Source organism: Melospiza melodia, chromosome 1, assembly GCF_035770615.1.
Source record: "Melospiza melodia melodia isolate bMelMel2 chromosome 1, bMelMel2.pri, whole genome shotgun sequence".
Classification (NCBI taxonomy): domain Eukaryota; kingdom Metazoa; phylum Chordata; class Aves; order Passeriformes; family Passerellidae; genus Melospiza; species Melospiza melodia.
Window position 1 is genome coordinate 162,583,324 of NC_086194.1, and position 22,588 is coordinate 162,605,911.

A 22,588-nucleotide genomic window follows, 5' to 3' on the forward strand; every position below is an offset into this window, starting at 1 on the left:
TTATATTAAAGCATAGTAAAACCTTCCTTAATGTAAATCTTAGAATGAATTCTGTGCTATGCTTTGACTCAATGACTCTGTGTTAATCTGGAGAATGTGATAGAGATCTACATTTTGTAAAACTGTACAGTAAATAGCTCTCAGAAGACCTCTGCTTACAGCCTGATATATATTGCTTTTCCTTGGTTTTATCTCTTTAGCTGATTTCTTTTTCCTTATAACCCTAATCTGTTACTCTGGTGGCTTTTCTTTTATACTGAATTAAATTTGTGAGACTGTTGAGCACAGGGTGGATGGAGACCTCATGGTGAATTCCAGCAAGTGCTGCAGACACCAGGAACCCCACAGATGGTGAGATCTGCATCTGGCACCACCTGAGGGACCAAGCCTGTTTGCTTTGTGCTGGATTCCCACTGCTGTCCAGAGGATGGTGCTACTTGTCTTGGTAAGAATTTCTCTGAGTAAGAACTGCAGAAAACCTCTCCAGTACTGTGGCATTTTCTTCTCAGCATTGTCTGTTTACCAAAACCAGCCAGGATCCTCATTCCCAGAAATGAGAAGTGAATCACAGCAATTATTGTCATCTGTTCTGATTGGTTAAGATGAGTGTCACTGATTTTGGTGGGAAGTCTGCATTAGGAATAAAATTCTAACCGGAATATGACATTGTAGAGGAAATTTTAATTCAATATAATTTTGTATTTGTTTCTCACAGGCCAGAATTCTTATGAGAATGTGTTTACTTTAATATAGCAAGGGACAGCACCATCTCAGGGTAGCCTGGTCCAGTTGCATCTTCTCATGGCCTCAATGTGGTCTTGAAGGCTGCACTTATAGGGTAGGATGGGGTGATGTGAAATTAGCTAATAACAAGTTGTAGAAGGTTTGGGGAAAATATTTTCTTTTGATGGGAATATATTTATTTCACAAACACTGGTTTTGGTAAACACTGAAATTATAAAAGCTTTGGTAAATTGTTAAGATTCCACTTCACATTGCCTGGAGCACCTGTGTCTGAGGGACTCTTTGGCCCCTGGACATGTCTGAGTGTGTTTCCCAGGGTGGTGAGCTGCAGCAGGGGAGTAGGATCATGGGGTGCCAGTGGCTCCCAGCTCCCTCCTGCCAGACTTGAAGCCTGGTGCTTCAGCAGGGTAACTTTGGAATTCATAGCAGTCCTTAAATTCTTCAGCATTATTTGTTCTCAGCTGGAAATCCAATGACTGCATTTTGGGTTCCTTTCTTTCACTCATATTATTTTTCTGAAAATCCTTAGGAACAAATAAGCCATCCTGGAGCTGCAGTGAGATCAGAAGTGAACGCAGTCATTGTGTCCCCCAGCCTCTCCTCCATCCTTGCTCATTCCCTGCATGCAGTTTTCTCTTTTCCTCCAGTTTCAGGAACATATGTAAATAATTAACTTACAAATTATACAAGCTTATCACACTGTATCCCAACAGATGGAGAAACACATTAAGCTGATTTGTTCAGGCAGCCACATGCTAGACTCAGACCCAGAAAAAAACAAGGAAATGAGGAGTTACCACTCTTAATGGCATGTAACTGATCTCATGGCTGCTATGGCTGCCTGTGACATTACAGCCCATTTACTGTAATCTTAACTCTGTCCCACCCAGCCCTTTCACCACACTCCTTCCCCTATCAAACAGCAGTTGTGAAAGTTTATTTCTAGTGCAGCAGGGTGATGTGGTTGCAGTATGTATCAAACCATGTGTAACCCAGCTGGGTCACATCACCCTGGCAATTGTGGTGAGATGTGGGCATCAGCCCAGCCTTACACTCAGGAGCTGTTTCAGGAGCACTGAATCAAGGGCAGTGCATCATGCATGGCTAGAGATTATGGCTGGTCTGCTTGACTTCTTGGCTTGGTGAACTCATAAAAATCCTGATAATTGTGGTAGATGTGAGACAAAGGTGTTTCAATGCTGGGGAGTGCTCTAGCACTGTGGTGTGCCGAGAAAGGGTTCTGTAAAAAGTGGGTGTCACTTGGGTTAGCAAGAGCTGCCAACTAGAACAGAAAAAAAACGGGTTTAATGTTTTTCAAACCAGCTTGCACAGGGTAGCTCTTGCTAGAGCAACAGATTTATTGAAGCTGTGACTTTAATGAAAGCAAGCCCATTTGCTGCCCTGTGTGACACAGGCAATGGCAGATGAGAAGGGTATGCTATACCAGGTGCAGCTCTTGTACAGCATTAACATTTCTGTTAGTTTTATTTGCCTAAGGAAATCACTGGATCACTCAGGCAATCTGATCAGTCATGTGTATATTTGAAACCTCTCTCTCTTGCTTGATGGTGAATAGAAAAATAGTGTAACACTAGGAAACTGAGAAATTATTGCTTTTAACAAAAGGGTGCTATGTTGCTGGGCATCCACTTCTCTTCTGGGGAAATTCTGCCAGGGCACTTCAGCAATTTTGTGCAGATACTCAGCAACTTCTCACTTGCTGGCTTTTGGATCTGCTGCAGAGTCATCACAGCAGATCACAGCTCAGGTGAGTGTTCCATGCCTCTTACTGTGGGCTGCATGAGCTGCTGCAACTCTGCTGCTGTGCTGAGATGATCTAGACCACTCTTGGGTGCCCAGATACCCAGAACATAAGTAAGCGCTGAGGGGAATGTGGGCCTTGAGCCAGAGCTGAGGATCTCATACCTGACCGGCACCACTGCTCTACACTTCCATTGAGTGCTGGGATGTTTGCTTTGTGTTAAGAACTTTGAGTCTTTGTTTTGGGGCCAAAGCTGAATTTGTGAATACCTGCATTACAGAGGAAACTTCCTTTTCTTAAATGTCCTTCCATGGAATTAGCTTTTCTGCTCTCTTTTCCCTTCTGGAGTGGTCTATGTGGGTACATTTCCCTCACAAGACAGCCATGTCCTGGCAGGAGAGATGATGGGCCTCTGGAACTACTTTCTGTGGGAACATGTTTTCTGACATAGGAAAACTGCTTATCAAAGTCTTCTCTTGGCTCTACCTGTCTGCTTGTAGCTTCTGGGTGTCTTTGGGTTATTATAGAGTTTTATTCCTATGGGTTTTCACCCTGACCACCTGTGAGAAATACTTGTGCAGCATCTACTTCTTGTCTTTCTAACTTTACTTTCAGGGCTATATAAATCTTAGACAAGTATTGCCAGATGACTATCTGATCTCTTGATGCCAATTCACCCAGAGATTTGCTGTTTCCAGTTTCACAGCTTTTGTACTCATTTGACATACTTACCTCTCCTCCACACCTCCTTCCTGATAAGAAAGTTTCCTTCAATGATTTCACTGCTGAAACTCTACTTTGACATCCAAGGGCCATCTGGAAGGACACTGAACTGTTCTTTGGCCCATCCTCTGGGGCTGCCATCTCCCAGCTGTCCTGTTTTCCCACCTTCATCCCAGCATGCAGCACTTCAGGTGCATCCCTGAAACCTTGCAAAATTATCTCCCTGTTCCACCAAGCTCCACCTTTGGAAATGGAAGTCTGGGGTTTCTGGCTTGCCCTTTCTACGAGTCCAACAGTACAAATGTGAGCCCACTGAGCAGCCAGGAGGTTTCACAGCAGCCCCTTGGAGCCAGCCATGCCTGCACCCTGCCTGTAGGGGTAAAAGTCCTGCTGTGCCCATGCATGTGTGCTCTGTGGAGTGCAAGAGTCTTCACTGAGCTTTTCAGGACAGGGCTGTCTTATTTAATGGAATCAGAGAACCACAGAATGGTTTGGGTTGGAAGGCACCTTTAAAAGTAACCTAGTCCAGCCCCCAACATGGACAGGACATCTTCCACTGCACCAGGTTTGTTGAACTCCATCCAAACTGGCCTTGAATGTTTCCAGGAATGGGTCATTTGCCATTCTCTGGGCAACCTCTTCCACTGTTTTTCCACCTTCATTATGAAAAACTTCTAAACTTCTTTCTTATATCTATTCTAACTTAATCTTCCTTCAGTTTGAAACTGTTGCCCCTTGACCCATTGGAACAGGATATTGGCATTTGTTGTAATTAGTACATGAAGTGCTGGGCTGAAATGCCACTGAAATACCAGCTGTTCCTGGGCTTTTCTGCTCTGCTGCTGTCTGTCAGGGTTGTAGGGAGGTGATTCACTGTGTTGTCCCTCCCTGGACCATGCTCAGCCTTCCCCCTCAGTGAGACCCACCTTTGTGGCTCACCTGTGCAGTGCCTGGGCTTTGCTGATACTATTTATGTTGCCCTGTTGTCACTCTCTGCAACTGGGACAGTGGCTTTATTGAGATATATTTCAGGCAATATTTTGAATATAAATATTTATGGGTAGAATTTTCAAATATTATCTAGGAGCACAAATCCTGCTGAATGTCAGTGTGATTCATATTCCTGCAAGAACGTTGGGAAATGCAGCGCCACACATAAATAATGACAAAAAATTGTCTGTTGCTGTGGTTAGAGTATGTGGCAGACTAATAGGAGCTCCTGTAGCAACACCTTAACCTCAGCTAGGGCTAAATGCAGGGCTATATTTAGCTGGGAATAAAGTAGATTTTTGAATTCTAAATTCTGAAGTTGCAAAGTGGCATTTAGAAAAGAAAGGAAAAGAAAGTATTATTATTCCTAGCTTTTATTCAATATAAAACCCTACTGCTTTAGAGATTTTTTTCCAAAGCTTTCTCTTTAGTGCAAAATGCTACAACTTTTTTAAGCCTTTAAGCCCTCTTTTCAAATGATCTCATGATTGCTATTCCTAAAGGAAGAGAAACATTTGCAAATAAAAAAAGTATGAATGACAGTTACTCACAATGTCTGCATCCACAGAGAAAGAAAGAAAGAAAGAAAGAAAGAAAGAAAGAAAGAAAGAAAGAAAGAAAGAAAGAAAGAAAGAAAGAAAGAAAGAAAGAGAAAGAAGTATTTTTCCTGACTCACTGTTGAAATGGTAAAATGTCCATTAATAGGCTCATATTATAGAATTATAATTCTAACCTTTTCAAAGGGTTTCCATCATTGCAGATCTTGCAGCTGGTCCAATTATAGTATGGCCTAAACATTTGCTGTGGAATTTGATTTAATTATAAGAAGATCTTCTGTAAGGTCACTGCTGTGGTACAGAACTTATGTTCAGGCATTCACTTTAACTACAGTTTTGGTTTTTATGCTGGGCCTGACTGTTCTTCACATGTTTTGTGGATGCTCTCCTGTGCTGTACTAGGGTTAGATCACTCATTGCTTAGAGATACTGAGTCTGGGATCTAGTGTTATCTCTGGGACAGCTCCATGCTCACATTTTTGGTGTGTTTTTGTTCCCCCAGTGGGTGAGACCTCCTCTATCTGGTCATAAGATGGGCTGGAGGTGGGAGTAGCGTGTTGTACAGGTTTCATGTGTGCAGTAAGACTCAGCTAGATGTCACATTCCAGGTGCTCCTCCCTCCTGCACTGAGACTGTGTCCCCATTGCAGATGCTTGGTGGGTCTGAGTCACTGGCAGAGCCTCATGTGGTGGGGCCATGATGTTGGACAGAAGCCACAGCACTGTTCAGTTCATGCATGAGGTGAGGATGTGTCAGGAGTGATGCCTGGCGGGTGAGAATTTGACTGAACTGTGCTTTGATTCTTCCCCCTGTCCTGTAACTCATTTGCAAAACTACCCACTCCCCTGCTAATATTGATTTTGAAAAGCCCCTTCTAGACCCTAATGAACACTTTCTGTCAGAGTCACTCCACAGCACTCCTACAAGATTTTACCTCTTTTCAGTTGCCTTTCTCTTTGTAGGGGCTTCCCACGACAGTATTTGTTATTTGGCCCAATCTAGAATAATTCTTTCCAAAAAGCATTAGAAGTGCACCAAAAATGCAGGAAGTGGAATACAAATTGTGGCAGACAAGTTAAGTTTTTTTCCTCTTTTCTTTCCCCTATCATTACAAAATTTGATCATGTCAGGAGCAGAAAAGTCAGGATTGCTGGTGTGTCAATATAGCACAGGTGTTCTAGAGGCAGGAGGAGGGAAAGCAGGGTGGGAAAAGGGATCTAGAGGACATGAATGCTGCTAAGGGAGGGAAGGGACATGCTGGAGTGCATTGTCTTTGTGTGATATCCCCTCAGTCCTGTGCTCTGGCAGTGCTGATGGGGGATACGAACATCTCCCCTTGTGTCTCAGCTACTTTCCCCCTCCCTGGCAGAACATCCCTGTGGAAGCCATATCATCCCACTATCATCAAGCACCTTCTGTACATTTAGGTGTAACATTACTTCTTGCTAGTTAAAGGCTATTTTCTACAGTGTATTCCCCCCTTGTTCCTGAGAAACATGATACCTTGTTTTAACTGTTTCACTCAATTTGCCTTGTAGGACTTTCCTCAGGAGAGTATTCCAGTCTTTCTGTAAAGAAAACAGAATTACAATTTCTTCTTCACTAGTCAGCAAAATATTTTCTTCACTAAGCTGGGGAACAGTGCTGTAGGAGTGGGCTTGTATTGGCTTGGGAAATGAAGAGGGGATAAAGACATGAGATCTAAAAACAGCATGAAGAAAGAGATACTGATAACTGACTGGACATCTAAGACTCTGCTGGAACATTTAACTTTTGTTGCTGGCATCCTTTATTTTTCATAGCAGCAGGAAGGAGGAATATGTTTTTCAATTATTAAAAGAGAATTTAAAGTCTACTGATGTTCTTTTCTAATGCTGAAGACCTCTGAAGTATGAGGGTAAAATGGGAAATGGGTTAAGATTCAGTGCTTGCAGTTTTGAAGGTACCTAAAGAACTGCATTGCTGAGCTTTCCCTAAAGCTGCAGAGGAGTGGCAAAATACATAAGCTCTTTTTCAAAATTCTCTGTTTAAAGAGCATACTAAAGCAGAGGTCAAAAGCAGAAGACAGAAAGAGTGGCACAGATATCCATGTAGTGATTAGTTCTAAGGTTGGCAGAAGTAATAACCAATTATTTGTTCTGCAGCTTTGTCTCTGACCTGCATGTTTATGCCAGGCCCCCACTGGGCAAACACTCAGGGAAAATAAAGTCTCAAGGATCTTGCTTAAATGTTTTATTCATTGCATTAATTTTTGTCTGAAGAGCTGTTTTCCTTTGGGAATGAAGGCCTTAAGATATGGTTCAAAGGAGTGTGTGTAATTTAGCCAAGAAGCTGTCCCGGAAATTAATGACAGTTGGACTAAACCCTTTGTACCATTTGGGCATCAGTTTCTGACACTCAGATAGGTTTGCCCCACAGTAAAACCCTTTTCCTTCCTAGTGATTGAATTGTGCTTTAGGTTTTACCCTACAGGGTAAACATACCCCACAGTGCTGTTCAGTACTGCGTGTATACAACAGGCAGCAGAAAGAACCCAGCAGCTTCAAGAGCTGTGAAAAGCGATGGCCTTTGATAGAAAATGGATCTGTGAGCAAAGCTTGGGTCATGGATGCTGGTCCAGTCCTTTGAGATTGAATACACCAGCTCACAGGCTTAGATTTCAGAGCAGTGCTATGAGTTAATTTCTATAAGACTGGGAACTGCTGCTGTTTCTGTATAGGCAGCAGAGAAATCTTCAGAAATGTTTAAAAGTTCAACCAGGAAAATGGCTGCTGGAAAACCATGTCTGGATTTAAACTCCCAGTGATGCTGTTGCTTCACTGTGGTTTTGCAGGCATACCCACAACAGCTGTGTTTGATAGCTCCCCACAGGCAGGATGGCTTTGAAAGTCAGGTTTTGTAGTGTCAGCTTTCATGGCACGTCTTGAGGCTGTGGTTGCTTTGGATGGGGTTGTGAGGGTGCTTGGGAATTATAGAGATAGACAGGAGAGGGGAAGGAGGATGCAGAAGCGCTCTTAGATGTGTGGCACTGATTTAGTGGATATTTCTCATAAGAAAACTGCTGGCTAATGAAAGGGGAGTGGGGGCAGTGAGGACTGGCACATTACTTTGGGGATGCCTTGTGTCAGGATGAGAGAAGACAGGCAGGTAGGGGCTATGGATCTGTGGTCTTACAGTTATGGGTCCTTCATGTGTGCATTTCCCAGGGCAGTCAGAGGAGCCCAGGCTTGGCCATGACCCAAAGCATGAGACTTTTGTCACTGTACTTATGCTGGGAATAGGAATGGAACTAGGAATAGGCAATAGGCAATTGTGGGTGGCAGGAACCTCACTGTGGTCAAACGTGGAGACCTCACTCCTTGATCTCACAGTCCAGACAGCATTATTCAGTAGAGAACATGAGGGATTGGTGGGCTACATGCTGTAATTTGGGCCAAGGAGCAAGAACAAGACTCGCTCTAGGCTCTACAAATACCTGAGGAAAAGCACACAGACTGGAAAGAGGGGTGAGCCTGGAGGCTGCTGTGAGCCTAAGCTGTTAACAAATACACCATGTACAGCCCAGCTAAGCTCTGGGCTCTGTTGTAGATGCCTTCCTATCTCCTGAGGTCTGACTGACTGCATGGTCCAAAATCTGCCTACCTTCTCCAGACTTGCAGGGGACCAGCACAGCCTTATTTTCCCATCTGAGAGTCACTGAAGCAGAGATCCTGAGATACAGCCTTCCTTTCCCTATTCTTGTCCTTTTATTCTCCCTATACTTGTTCCCTGCCCTAAAGACAAAAGAAAGGAATCAGCACCACCTCTTTGATTCTTGCCTCTTTATGTGCTTGAGAACCAGACCTCTGGCTTAAATGTTCAGGGCTAAGACTCTTCATGCTCTGGAGGAAAATCCGAAAGGATTTCTGGGCTGGCTGCTCTTGCATGAGCTGAGAGGATTCCTGCAGTGTCTGTCTATGCCAGCATTGCTGGTGTGGACCCAAAGCCAGGCTGGGAAGAAATCTAAGAGGGGGAAATAGGACTTTTTTATTTGGATTGCATTTTGCAGGGAAGTCCAGAAAGCCTGAAAGCTGTTTTCAAATAGAAAGCTAAGGGCTTCTGACAAAGGAAGGATGAAAATCTGCATGAAGCAAGAAAGCAGAACAGTCTCTCAGGCCCCTCGCTGAAGGTGTAAGCTACAGGGGTGGAGATGGGAAGAGGGACAATGACAAAGAAGGACCCTGGGGGTATTTGAACCCATTTCTTGCCCTCTCCTTAGGACAAAGTGAGACGTGGAGCTTTCAGAGACTGCCTCCACCACCCTCCCTGCTTCTCTTATGAACAAGGATCCAGGGGCCTGGTCAGAGCTGTGTGAGACAGGTTTCACCTCTGTAGTACTTGAGGCAGAGGAGGAGATGGTTGTAAACCCTCCCTTTTCCTCCATCAGCTGCTGGAATGGGGGTGATGCTGGAACCTTCCTGCCCCTTTGTCCCAAAGGAAGGCTGCTCTTGTGTGGGCACAACCGAGGGCAGCAGGACTGTCTGATACCTACAGGGCTTCTAGCCTGGCATGAGGGGCACTGATGTAGCCTTGGGCTGATCCCTCTGCCTGGATTCCTCATGTGGGGCATTTTCAGTGGGCTACTTCTCTCTCCCCACTGCAACCCAACAGACTGTTGACTAAAGAGGCTATTAGTTGAAGGACAAAAGTATTTTTCCCTAAGTGGTGAGGTCACCTGGGCCCTTCTTATACCTTTTTACAAAGCCAGCGCCACAAAATCTCCAGTACGTTAATCAGAAAACAAAGCCTGGAGGGCCACACCCTGGAGATCTTAATATTCCTTCTTTTCTTTTAATGAGGCGTTTTCAAGAATTCTGATGCCTCTTTGCCCTTGTACTAGGCAGAATATGTTGCCTCCTACTACAGAAATGATGAACTCCTCTTTTTTCTCCAAAGAACTGTCTCTACAATCTCTTTTTCTGGCTAAACATGAGGGCTAGACATGAGCTTTCCCTTTCTTATTGCTACACCCCTGCTCTGTACCTCTCTCCTGTTAAAGTGCCACAGGTGTTGGGATCTCTTAAGAGCCATCTCATGGAACATGGGGATGGACAAGTGGACAAGATCAGCTCAGATCTGCTTGGCTCTGACACCCTGGCTGAGGCTGGTGTGCAGTGACCTGGAAGGCTGCCAGAACAAATCCTCTAGCAGCACTTGAGTAATGTGGTGAGTCTTGGAATATCCTTTGCCACTAACACTTGCCTTTTTGCTTGTCTTGTTTGTCCCCTAATTCTTGGTGGTCTCACCCTTTGCATGGGTATTTGGGAACACCCATTGAGTCTTATTGATTGAAGTATTTTCTAATCCAGTGCAAGTTTCCCATGGTATCCTGGTGAGTCAGAATTCTTTCAGGATAGAGCTGTGCTTGCAAAATTTCACTAATTGTTCCATCCAGTGGGACAGGACCTCCCTCTGGAAATCATGCTTCAGTGTTTTACAGCACTGAAGCACATCACTGTGCAGCAAACACACAAGGGCTGAGTCACTGAATTAAAAATGTCTGGTTTTTGTGATCAGGCAGACCAAGTGCCACCTTCAGAACCAGAGCAGTGACAAAGCATAGGGCCCAGTATTTATTTTCTGCAGTGATTGGCTCCATTCTCTTTGCATTCCAGACAAACAGCATCCCTGCTGTTTTCTGACTCAAAGCAATATATTCCTTAGTGTGTGGCATGCCAAAATTAACCCCTGGGCAACAAAGCTACAAGAAACAAAGGGTTTGTTAAACAAAAATCTATTTATGCAGGATCAGACATCCAGACATGGCAAAATAAGTTCCTTTAAATATCAGTGACTGTGCAATCCTCCTTCAAAGCTACAACAAAGAATATATAAAAATGAATGCATTTTTGGGTTCCAAAAAGTTGATCTGTTTTTGAGATGAATGATTTTGCAACCAGGACAACAGAGGTAGATGTTCATCAGAGGAAAGTCAGTGTAATTCCTTTCAAAAGTTTTGGTTATGTCTGTACCCACTGTGAATCTAGCTCACGACTCTTTCAACTTTAAGCACTTTCTCAATTTGAAGAAAGTGATTCTTTAAGACAAAGCCTGACTTTCTTAATTTTCTTTATATTGGAAATTATGTGGGAAGCTTTAATATATTTTGAAATTGCCTCATATATGTACTTTTGATCTGCAAGCTGAAGGGAGATTATCTTCATGGTTTTCCCCTGTTTGAATGCTGGCACAGCACCAGTGAGCAGTAGGACCTGCAGAATTAGCCCTCCTTCCCTTCCCTGCTGCCTCAAGCTGAAAAGTCCTGGTGTTTTACATTTTATGCACTGCTCAGTAAGACCTTGAAGCATGGCTGCTAAACACACTCTTATGACAGTTTCTCTCCCCCTTATTTTTTATTTTCCTGTGCCTTGTTCTGCTCATGAGGTCTGCTTTTTAAAATCCGACTACTCTTCAAGCTTGCAGAAATTTCCATTTTTCTGGGGAAAGAATACATCTTTCTGAATCAGCCTGTTGGCATGTAATTTCTCCTGTCCGTTAGACTAGTCTGGGTGTCCTTGGAATATTCAGAGCTCCTTAAGGATGACATAGATTTAATTGTAAGTGTGAAAAAGGAGCTTTTTCATTAAAGTTTCTCTCTCTTGCCTACTTTTTATTGAGCACAGAGTCTGTGGGGTGTGGTGGTTTCAGCTGGGGCAGAGTTAATTTGCATCACAGTGGCACAGGAGATCCAAACTGACCAAAGGGATATTCCAAACCATATGACATCATGCTCAGTACATAAAGTGGAAGGAAGAAGGAAGAAGAGGGGGACATTTGGAGTAATTCTGTTTGTTTTCACAAGTCACTGTTATGTGTGATGGGCCCTGCTCTCCTGGAGATGGCTGAACACCTGGCTGCCCATGGGAAACAGGGAATTAATTCCTTGTTTGGCTTAGCTTGTGTGCACAGCTTTTGCTTTCCCTAGTAAGCTGTCTTTATCTCAACCCATGAGTTTTCAGGCTTTTCCCCTTTTGAATCTCTCCCTGATCTCAGTGGTGGGAGGGTGAGCAGGGGCTGCCTGGGGCTTGGCTGCCAGCTGGGGTTAAACCACATCAGGGGGAAAAAGGGAAAAAGCCTGTCCTGCATGTCAGTATTGTCCCCTCTCCACTCTCACTAATTGAACTTGAAATGTGTGGTAAGAAAAGGCTGAAGATATTAGATTAGGGAGTCTCACACTTCAATGAGCTTCCTTGATCTGAGAGGGAGTGAAAAGCCAGAGGATCTTGTGCTGAGAGATGATGAACCTGATATGGAAGTATCGTTGGTGTTTTGCAGGTCACACCGCAGAAAAATCAAAAAAATGAGTTGAACAAATGGATGAGTTTTCTTCATTGTGAAAGAACCTCTAAGCAGGAGTTTCTGAGAGGTGTGTTGAGGGCCCCAGGGAAATGCTCAGTAAGTTAAATATTGACAGCTCTATTCATTATTTGGCTTTCACTGTGCAGTGCTTAGTGATGCACAAAGTTAGGACCTGCTGTGTTTGGTGCTGTATAGAGCAAGGAAAATTTAAAAGTGCCCTTGTAAAGACCTTGGAATCATAACATATAAGGAGCAAATGTGCCCATAATTTTTCAGGCAAGGAACTTTGCTGTGAGGGAATAAATGAGATGCAAGAACAGCTTTAACTCATTAAAAGGAGCTGATGAGCTAGGACAATGGGGTGAATGGTGAGACTTCATTTCAAAAACCAGAAGATAGAGTGAGACACAGATTTGAAAGCTGTAAAAACTCAGCAGGGTTCAGTCTCTACTGTTAATTTGACACTTGTGGCAAGCAGCTTCTGGCTGTGGAAGTTAAGCATCTTCTCCTGTTCCAGAGGTGGGGGGATTATTTTGGAGGTGGAGATTGGAGTGAGATGTACAGATAACACTGCACATAGTGGCATATCTGACATTTATGAGCTTTTCACACTGGAGAAAGCAATTGTTCAGTGATGTTTGCTGGGATTTTCAGTTCTTGGGGTTGCTGCAGAGCTTAAAGCAGCTTGTGAAAGATAATTGCACAGTGTGAAGGGAAGAAAGAAGTTCTGAGCAGGTGGAGAGACCAAACTACACATTTTCTGCACAATGGGAAGGAAAGATATTTTACCAGAAAAGAAAGGTGACATGTGGGAAATCTTTGTAGTTAGCTTTTGAAAATGGGAAGAGGAAGACTATGACCAGGGAGAGAAATCAAACTGTGACAAGGCCTCTGAATGTGCCATAGCAAGAAAAGGCTATAAAGATGAAAAGACAATAGTTGCTAACAATATTAGAGAGACCAGGGTGCTGAGAACTCAGCATAGATCTCTCCACAGACATTTGGGCCTGAAGAGGAGCAGTGGGTATCTTTGGAAGACAACAGGTTGATGGAAGAAAGAATTTGCTATGCACAATCTCTGAATGTGGAAGAACCATTGCTTAGGAGGATGTGAACTGGAAAGGCAGATAATTTGGCTTTCACAGCTGGTGATGCTGTGTCCCTGGCGTGAGTCTGGAGATTCTGGAGCATAGGTTGTCTGTGGCTTGAGGGAATTATAACAGGGTGACATTTGAAGTAGTTAGTGACTGGTATGTGATCTCTCAGTCAACTTACTGTGATTAACAAGAAGTTAATGTGCTCACAGATCTGTTTTTGAGAAGTTGCTGTAGTTTCTTCCAGTGTAAATAATTTTGTTTCTTTATTACCTCTGTATTACCTCCCTTAGGCTTCAGGACTGTTGAATGGATCATGTTTTGTCAGCAGCTGATTTTGCTGCTAAGCAGATCCCAAAACTGAAAGCCACAATCCTGTTTGGGCAGGGTCAGGAGTGGTGAGTCAGATACAGTATGTGCATTTTCAGGCTGTGGTAGTATGTGACAAAATTTTCTGACTAAGTTAACATCAGAAGAAGCCAAGGTGGGAGGCTGGAAACTGGCATTTCTCCCATGCCAGGAGAGCTAAGGAGTCACAGGTGGTCACAGCAGGAGCATGAGAAGAGCATGATTATGATGGGTTGTGGTGATAGCTTATGTGCGCTTGCACGTTTCACCTGCCTGCTTTTCCCAGCAGTTCTTAAATTATTTTACATAGCTTGCTTTTATTTTTTTTTGGGTAGAGTACAAATTGGGAATTACCAGAGTGCAAAGTCCATTTTGATTGCTTGACTGGGCTCTACCTTCTTACTGTTCTTTCTGTTCTTTTGCTTTTGGCTTGGTCTGATACCCCTAAGAGGATGCTGGCCTTGCTGCAGCCACATAGATATACAGAAGCATGAAATGGAGGAAAGAAATTTTGTCTTGAATGCAAATATATCCTCGAGGGCTGAGTGGAGCAGAAGCCTCTAAATGCTTGTTCTGCCAAGGAAAGTGCAACTACACGCTCAGAATCCCTGTACAAAGTCTCCTGTTTGTTTACATGGAATGATAAGCAACCTGTATCCTGCAATCTTGCTCCTAACACTGATCAAATTTTGTTTCAAAATGTCATGTGTGGTGTTACTGGGTGGGGGAAGGAGGACATTGCTGCTGTCACTCCTGTTAGCTTTGTGCTTCTGAAGAGATTGCATCTCCAGACTGCTGTGAAGATGGAAGTTTGTAAAATTGCAGAGAAGCCTGAGGTGGAGAGAGAGTTGGACCACAGATCCCAGTTTGGAGGGCAGGTTCCTCATCCAGATGTGGTGAACAGATGGGAGGAGGGAGAAGGTTTTGTGTGCAGCACCAACATTCTGCTTTGGCTGGAGTTGCCAATGCCCTGAACCCAAGCAGTGGATTGTCAGTGCCCCAGTGGAAGAATTTGCTTGGATCTGACAGGGGCTATTCAGCTGAGGTGCATCACTTCAGCATGTAGAAATGCTGTTTGCTTACCTCACTTGGCTGCCAACACATCACCAAGACCAATAAACAAATCCCTTTGGCTCCAGCTCAGGTCTCGTCATTGTATTTCTAGAGCACAGAGCCACGACATTTAACACTAATTTTAGCTGGGTTTTATATCACTAACTGTGCACCATCTGAGGTGATTTTTCCCAGAAGCTGTGTCTCTGCAGCTGCTCCCCAGCACATGGCTTGGAGACCCTCTTGGCTGCTGTGTGGCTGCTACAGGCAAGGAGTGATGTTTGGGGCTGGTCTGCACCATGGCCCACCCAGCAGAGCACGGGGTTGTGCCGTGGAGAAACTCTAACCTCTCAAACACACCCCCAGGTCCGAGTCATGGAGCCTTGCAAAACTGAACCTGTGTGGGGAAATTACTAAATTCCTTAAATTATTTTAAAATACCAAACAGATTTCCTACTATGCAGGCTTGTCCAGCCCACCCCTTGACCAAAAATTGCAAAATGATGTTCTTCAGCTTTGAATTGCAACAGTACCTTAGTCAGGATATCAAAAGAGATCCAACTTGACCTCTGCAAAATTAACTAGGATTTGAAGAATTCACAGTTTTCAGTGCTTGGGTTTGTGGCTGAGCCGTGCTTTTGAAAGTGAGGCTATTGTGAGCTAAGAAAGAAAACCAACCCAACCTTCATCAGCTTTGAAAGAATCTTCATGTTAATATCTTTGCACTCAATTTCTTAAAAAGCTTATGAGATTAGTATCCTGAAGAAGTGTTGTGATAATTCACAGGATCAGTGTTCTGAGATCCTTATAAGGGCAACACTACAGAAACAGCCACTTGTGTAATTTTTCTGGAAGAGGGAAAGAGAGAGGAAAATTGCAGTGTAACTGTGCCTGGACAAAGGTGGGAAATAATCATTCAGTGTGTAGTGATTGAGCTGTCTGCAAGAGACAGTGTAAAAATGCTTATTAGCAGCACATTTCAAAAGACCTCTCATCTGAATTGCTTTGAAATATAAAGAACTTGATAGGTTGGTAAAGAAATAAAGAATATTCTGCACAGGCTTTTCTAATTAAGCCTAACTCTAAGTTTTAACTAAGCAAGGAGCTCCATCTGCTTCAACAATGAGATTTATGATACAATAGCTTGGCATCCTCTGAGTGCCTCACAACAGTGAGAAGCAGTAGCATATGTAAATACTTCCTAATTATGCACAGCAATGGGAATTCACAGATGTGTAACACCACCATCTACCGAAGACCTGCTACCTGTAAATCCTCCTTGCGACAGCCTTGTACTACAATGGATTCTGGCAGTTTTTTGGATGGATTGTTAAGATTCCACTATCTAATACGAGTTTCAGGCATGGGTGGGCTTGAGTTTGCTTTTATAGGAGGATGTATTGCAGACAATGGCATGAAGTACTGAGCTGCACTGCAGAATAGGGCTGCTACCCTCTTACAGCAACAGCAGAGTTTGCTTTGTGGGAAAGGGAATAGGAATTCACGCAGATGCTGAATGCTGTGCTTGGACAAAGAAGCCAGTTCAATGGGCCCATTTCTTTCTTTTGTAATAGGATGAAATGCCAATGAGTTTTGCACTCAGTTGGCTGTCAGATATTCTGGAGATAATTAGGGGTGAGTTCAGAAGTAGGGTTAATATCAGAGAGTCCTGGCAGCCAGTCCAACCTGCAGTGAATAGGAAATAATGGAACTGGAACTCAGAAGGTAAACCCATCTGAGTTAGCCTTCTCAGCAACTCCAGTTTCAGAGACCATTTTCATTTAGTCTCACTATATTTCTCATTGGAGTAGTTTTTCTGTAAAAGTGTAGCTGAATGTAAAGTATTTAATTTGTTAAAAATTTAAAAATCCAAAAAGATTTGGAAAATCCTGAGCCTGAGAAGAGTTCATGAAAGATCAGTGTTATTTTCCAGGATCAATAGAGCAGTGACTTTGTGTAGCAAGCAGCTTATTGTAACAAAGAGGTTGCTTTTTAAAGAGATAGACCTCTTGATTAAGTAAAGAGGAGGCAAACTCCATTATTCTGCACTGCCATCCTCTTCTCTGCCCCCTCTCCCCTCAGCTCATTGTCTTTTGAAAAATAACAAGGGGATGAGTTTAAGACTTCAATAATCTAGTAATATGGAAAAATGTTTAATAAACATAGGAAAAAATAACCACCAATGGAGATTTTTGAATTCTTAAGTGCAATAAGCGAGATTTGTGTGGTGATACAACACAACAGCATTTACAGTGGGTTGGCCAGAGGATGTGTGGTCATCTGGGAGTATTTTAGGAATAGGTCTGCAGAATCAGGCCCTTGATCTGCTGGGTGAGGGTCCAAAACTGCCTTGCAATCCCCTTGGTGTCTGTGCTAAGTACAATTTGTTCTCATTCTTAAGTCCTGAGGATATGACCAAGACTAAGAGAGCCACAGGCACAATAACTCAGGTACAAATCCTACCTCCCCTCCTGGTCATTGGTTGGTAACAAATGCTTACAGCAAGTATTTAAATAAAACAACAGTGTTCAAGGAGATCCTGCACCTGGGCTGTTTGCGTTTGGTGGATTCTTTGAATTTATCCCTATTTGAACTTGATTATAAACCACTGTATCCTGTGGTGACAAGCTGTGAAATTTAATTATTGTTTTGTGTGTGTTTCTTGGAGGTAGGCAACTTCTTTTCACTTATTCTCATCTTATTGCCTGGTAACTTCATTAGTTGATTCTAAATTTTGTATAGTAAGAAACAGTTGGTAATCATTCCTTGTTTCTCCCCCTCACACCTACTGTGACAGTACAGATGTGCATACTACTTTCTTTCCAGCTGATCTTTTTCTTAAGCTGAGGAATCTGAGTTGAATTGATTTTTGCATGGGGATACATACTGAGAGTAAATCAGATTCAGTGGCTGCTGCATGGAAACCATCAGACCATTAACTTCATTTGGCCCCTCAAAATGGGGAGAAAATTCAGGGGTGTCAACTACTGCTACCCCATGTGGAACTCAGGTTGTTTCAAAACGTGTTGTGTTTTTACAGCTTTTTAATTAGGGCAGCTTGCATTTGTAGGAATTAATTAGCCCATTGGCATAGCAGTGCTGTGCCCTGACTCTCAGCAAGGACAAATAATTGCTGGCCCAGCCTGGCACAGGGGCTGCACCAGCTTATTTCCAAAACATCCAGTTGTAATAGGAGCTATTACAATATAAATAAGAAGGTCTATGCAGTCCTAATGTGTCATTCCCAGAGGTAACTAAATTGCTCCCATAGGCTTCAGGAGATTCATTACAGTGCCCACATTTTAGTGTCTTGAAAGCTACCATTAAAAGTAAGTAAACCAAAGATAAATGTTGCATCTCAGCACCAGTGAGCAAATCAATAGCATAAGAAGGAGAAGGTGTATATTTTAGCCAGTATCTTTGGTTCAGTGGTATCTACTTCTGCTTCTCAGATCTGTTCTTTTCCTGAAATAAGAAGTGATCATTTTGGTACTTTGTTGTTGAGTAAACATGATCTTTGATTCACAATGTTGGCACAATAAGACCAGGTAGAAAGAAGCACCTGGATCTAAAGTCACTTCTGTGAACCAGGACAGGACAAAGTGAGGTAACCCCTGCAGTATTGCTTTGTTTGGAATTTTTTCTTTTCAGTTGATAGCCTCAGGTATTTCTTCCCACCTGCATTTCTTGGATATTATTAAACACAGAGAATCAAACTCTCTATGGATATCAGATTTTGTTTAAGCTGATTTGCCTGTGGCCATTTAACAGAAGACTTTCACTTGGCATTCCCCTTTTTTCCTCGGTCTTATCTACTAGAGGTGACATTCTAAAGTAGCAGTTGCTTGTTGAAGTTTTATTATGAAATGCAAAGTGTTTGATTTAAGTTAATACATGATCAAATATTATCTTGAAATGTTCTGAGGAAATAATCTGTGATGGGAGGCACCTGAAGTTAACCTGTCTAAGGAGGCTCATGGCCCTGAATTGCCTTCTACTGCAGCTGAATTTCAACAATTCATTTGAATCACCTACGGGAGGGATCTGTTTCTGCATTGACTAGACAAGGAACCTAGAAAAGCTTGTGACCTCTCTCTAAATACCCAAATAACCCTTGTCCTTTGTTGACTTTAGGGATGGGTAGGTTTTTTTTCCCTGAGCAGCCTGGTTATGAACACTAAATTGGTCAGAGAAAACACAGCCCTGGAGGATACTGTAGCCTTCTCAGGCTCCTGTGCAGTTCTTTCAGTTGTTTGATTGATACCAATGTGAGAAATTTTTGTGAAATATAGAGGGAGACGAACAGCCAGATGTCATGGAGAACTGAACAAGTTCCTCTACACGGCCAAGTACATTTGTGTGTCAAGTCCTACTTCTACCTCAGTGGTCTCTTTTATGCTATAATATATGTCATATTGGGTATGGGTTTTGGCACTTATGGGCTGTGTCCATGCTAATAGTTGCCTTTGGGGTCCAAAATAGAGGAGCCACACCCAAAATATGCATTTCAAAAAGTCCCGCACTTCAAAAAGTTTCAGACATCATTGAAAAAGGACATCTATGCATTTCAGTTTCACCTCCTGAGCCCCAGCATTAGCAAAGTCAGATACAAACCCAGAGACCAAGGTACACAAAATAGTGACCAAGATCCAGACATTTCTAAGCTCCTCAGTTTACTGTGCTGTGAGGGATCTGTGTCAGCTCTTGAGCTGTGTCTGGGAATTTTTTGGAAACTTTCCTGTTTCTGGCCAGAACCATCCAAAGGATGTGCCTCGCAATTTACCACTGCTATGATTGAATTCTGCTTCCAGGGATCAATCCCAGATACTGCTCAGCTCATTTGTGTGATCATACCCAGAAGCTCTGGTCCAAGCCTGGGTCGTTGTCATTCACCTGGGTGCACTGGAGCTGCATGTCCATACTCAGCTATTGGTATGAATTAAAAAAGGGATAATAACTGATAAGGCTTTTGATCTAAAACCCTTATGCTGTCAGTTCTCTGGTGCTTCCACATCATATTTTGACTATAGCAGATGCCCTTTTAGCCGTAGAGAAAAGTATGAAGTAGTTGAATGTGTCTCCGATAATTTCATGACCAAATGATGAATTTGCACGTTCAGGATCCTTCAGGCATCAGTCATGGAACTTGGTAAAACAGAGCAATCATGGTTAGAAATTTGGCAGTTCACTAAACCAAAATGTCGGTTGCAAGTCTGGGAATCAGGACTTCCTCAGAGGTTTATTTCAAATTTTCCTCTGACATTTATTATGGGGTTATGGTACAGCAGTGGGAAGAATGAGAAAATTTTGGGGTTCTTTCCTCCGTTTCCTTTTCTTCATATTCCTGTTTCCATGAGCCCTCACTGCCATCCTCCATAGAGATGTTGCTATTTTGTAAAGTCATTGGCAGAACTTTGCTGCTTTCTCACTGTTGGGAATGGCACCTCCTTAACATAAATGTAACCCCACACATGTGATTACAGCAGTGGTAGGTGGTGAGTGATCAAACATTTACATGGCTCTACCTCTTGGTTACATAAAAGAAAATGAGTGTAATTTTCACCTACATACTTTTATCATTTTATAAGTGAAACTGCTTATAAGCCAAATAAGCCAGAAGGCAAACTGTAACATATTAAGGTGAGAGAGAAAAGAAAAAACAACCTCAATATTTTCAGAGTTATGTGTTAAATTTGAATACATTTAAAACTTAGTGATACATATAATTAATGCTGGTTTCCGTGGTTACAGAGTCAAAGATATAGAAGTTGCAGCTTCATTTCTTATCACTGAAAAATCTTCTTAAATCAAAAATGGAGTGGATCCAGGTGGCAAATATTCATATTCTGGAATTGGCATCACCCACCTTGTGTTCAATCTGTTAGTCACATAAATTAAAATTAGTCAAGATCTCTGCTTTCTAATTAATGTATTTGGTAAACAAGAATGTAACCACCACTGAAGAGGAAAGGGGATCCATTTTATGTCTATGAAATGGCCCCCATGAAGCAGATCCCCCTGTTTAGCTCCAGTACATTTTGCTATATCTTCATATTTGGCTATATGGCTATATCATTGTCAAAGAATTTGAAATGATGAGGTACAGAAAGAGTTGCAGAGACAGGACCCCTTGGGCCTGTGGCTCACTTAGGGTGAGGCTGTGTCATATTGAGGAATTCCTATTCAAGTTATTATTTGGCTGTTGCTCATCTCTTCCTGCTTCAACTCAGGAGTAAGTATCTTCTCATTGCTGTCACCATCCTAGCAAATATAACCAGTATTGGGTAAATATGAGCAGCTGGGTACTGGTCTATGCTCCACTGATCCACCCACACCATTCAATTGTTTGTGTGCTCCCTGGATGCCTTGGGTGCCAACACTGAACACAGTGACAGCACCTATAGAATAATGTACTCATTTATTTACTCATGGGTGGAATGTGACATTCCACCCATGTTCATTAGTTGTATGAAAGGGGTATGTGTGTATGATTTATGTCAAGTAAGAGACTGTAGATCAGAACAAAAATAGGAATTCCTGTATTGTGGGAAAGGGTTTCAAAACTTGTTACAAAGTGCTGTAAAACTAGCAAATCTGAAATTTCGAGTGGAGTGGAAATTTTATACCTATTTAATACTGGATTTCTTAGGCAATAGTGTTTCAACAAAATAAACACCTTTTAATTCTTACTCGAATGTTGGTAGTAGATGTATTTTACAAGATCTCAAGAAAAAAATCTATTAAATATAGGTATTGAGTTAAATATAAGTATTGCAATTTGAGGTTTCACTGATTTATTTTACTTTCTTATAACAAAGTTTTTACAGAAATCAGGATTTCCACACTGAAGGTTCAGGACTATAAAAAAATGATATATTCCAGTACAAGACTGTCCTCTGGGGAAAACTTTAACCTGCTTTGTTAGGTTGTAACTCTGACTTTTCTCTCCAGCATGTCTCATGCAGCCTTGCTGCTCTGTTTGTGGGTAAGACAGGAGCATATTAACAGCACCAAAAGCAAGGATGACAGCAATGAGCTGTTTCGGAAAGGTAGTTTGTTCTACCCCCTGCTATTCCCTCCCAGCCATGAATACATTTACCACATTCATCCATGTGGTTTTTATTGCAGCTTGGCTTGAGAATGAGTTGCACCAAACTCCAGAAATTTATATTTGGTCCTGAGCTGCAGTTTTGCAGTGAGCTTTGACCAGTGAGCTTTGTGCAGAGGACCTTTGACCAGCCAGAAGACCTCTGAGGTCCCTGGTTGCTCTGCAGGTCTGGTAAATGGAACTGCTCTTGGCCAAAAGATCCCTATTCCAGCAAATCACAGAGAGTCTGAGGACATGCACAGCTTGTCAAAGAGAAAATGGTTCAAACTAAACAGTTTTTTTCAGTACAACTTGAAAAAGCAGAAACCTTTCTATCCCATCCCAGTCTGTTTCAGTGTGGGACAGACCACTTGCCACTCAGGATTTGGTTCCTCAGCTGATGATGGAGAGCAGATCCTTGGAGTACTCCATTGAAGGGGGAAAAAAAAAACAACAACAAAACAGCAAGAGAAAGAATAACCAGTAGCAACTGGGCACCAAGAAAAGGCAAGTACCCAACTTATTGCAGGAGTACAGGCTGTTTATTTATAACATCTGTTCATGTTTGATATTTTAATGTTAGCATGGAAAAGCAAACCTACAGTCTTCAGAGAATATGAAAAAAGGCACAAAGACAAGTAGTTTTCTTACTTTACATACTGGACAAAGGTTAAAGAGAAATAGCTTTGAACTTGCATAATTTCAGGGCTTTTTGCATAATTATTAAATAATTTAGTGCACAAATAGCACTCATAAAAATACTGGGCTGGTGTTGCAATTAAAAGTAGACCCTGGTTTTCAGAATATTTAATTTTGTGATGAATGATCTGTTATTCCAGTGGCTTAATTTTGTCCTGTTTTCTCTTTACAGCTATGTTGAAAAAATAACATT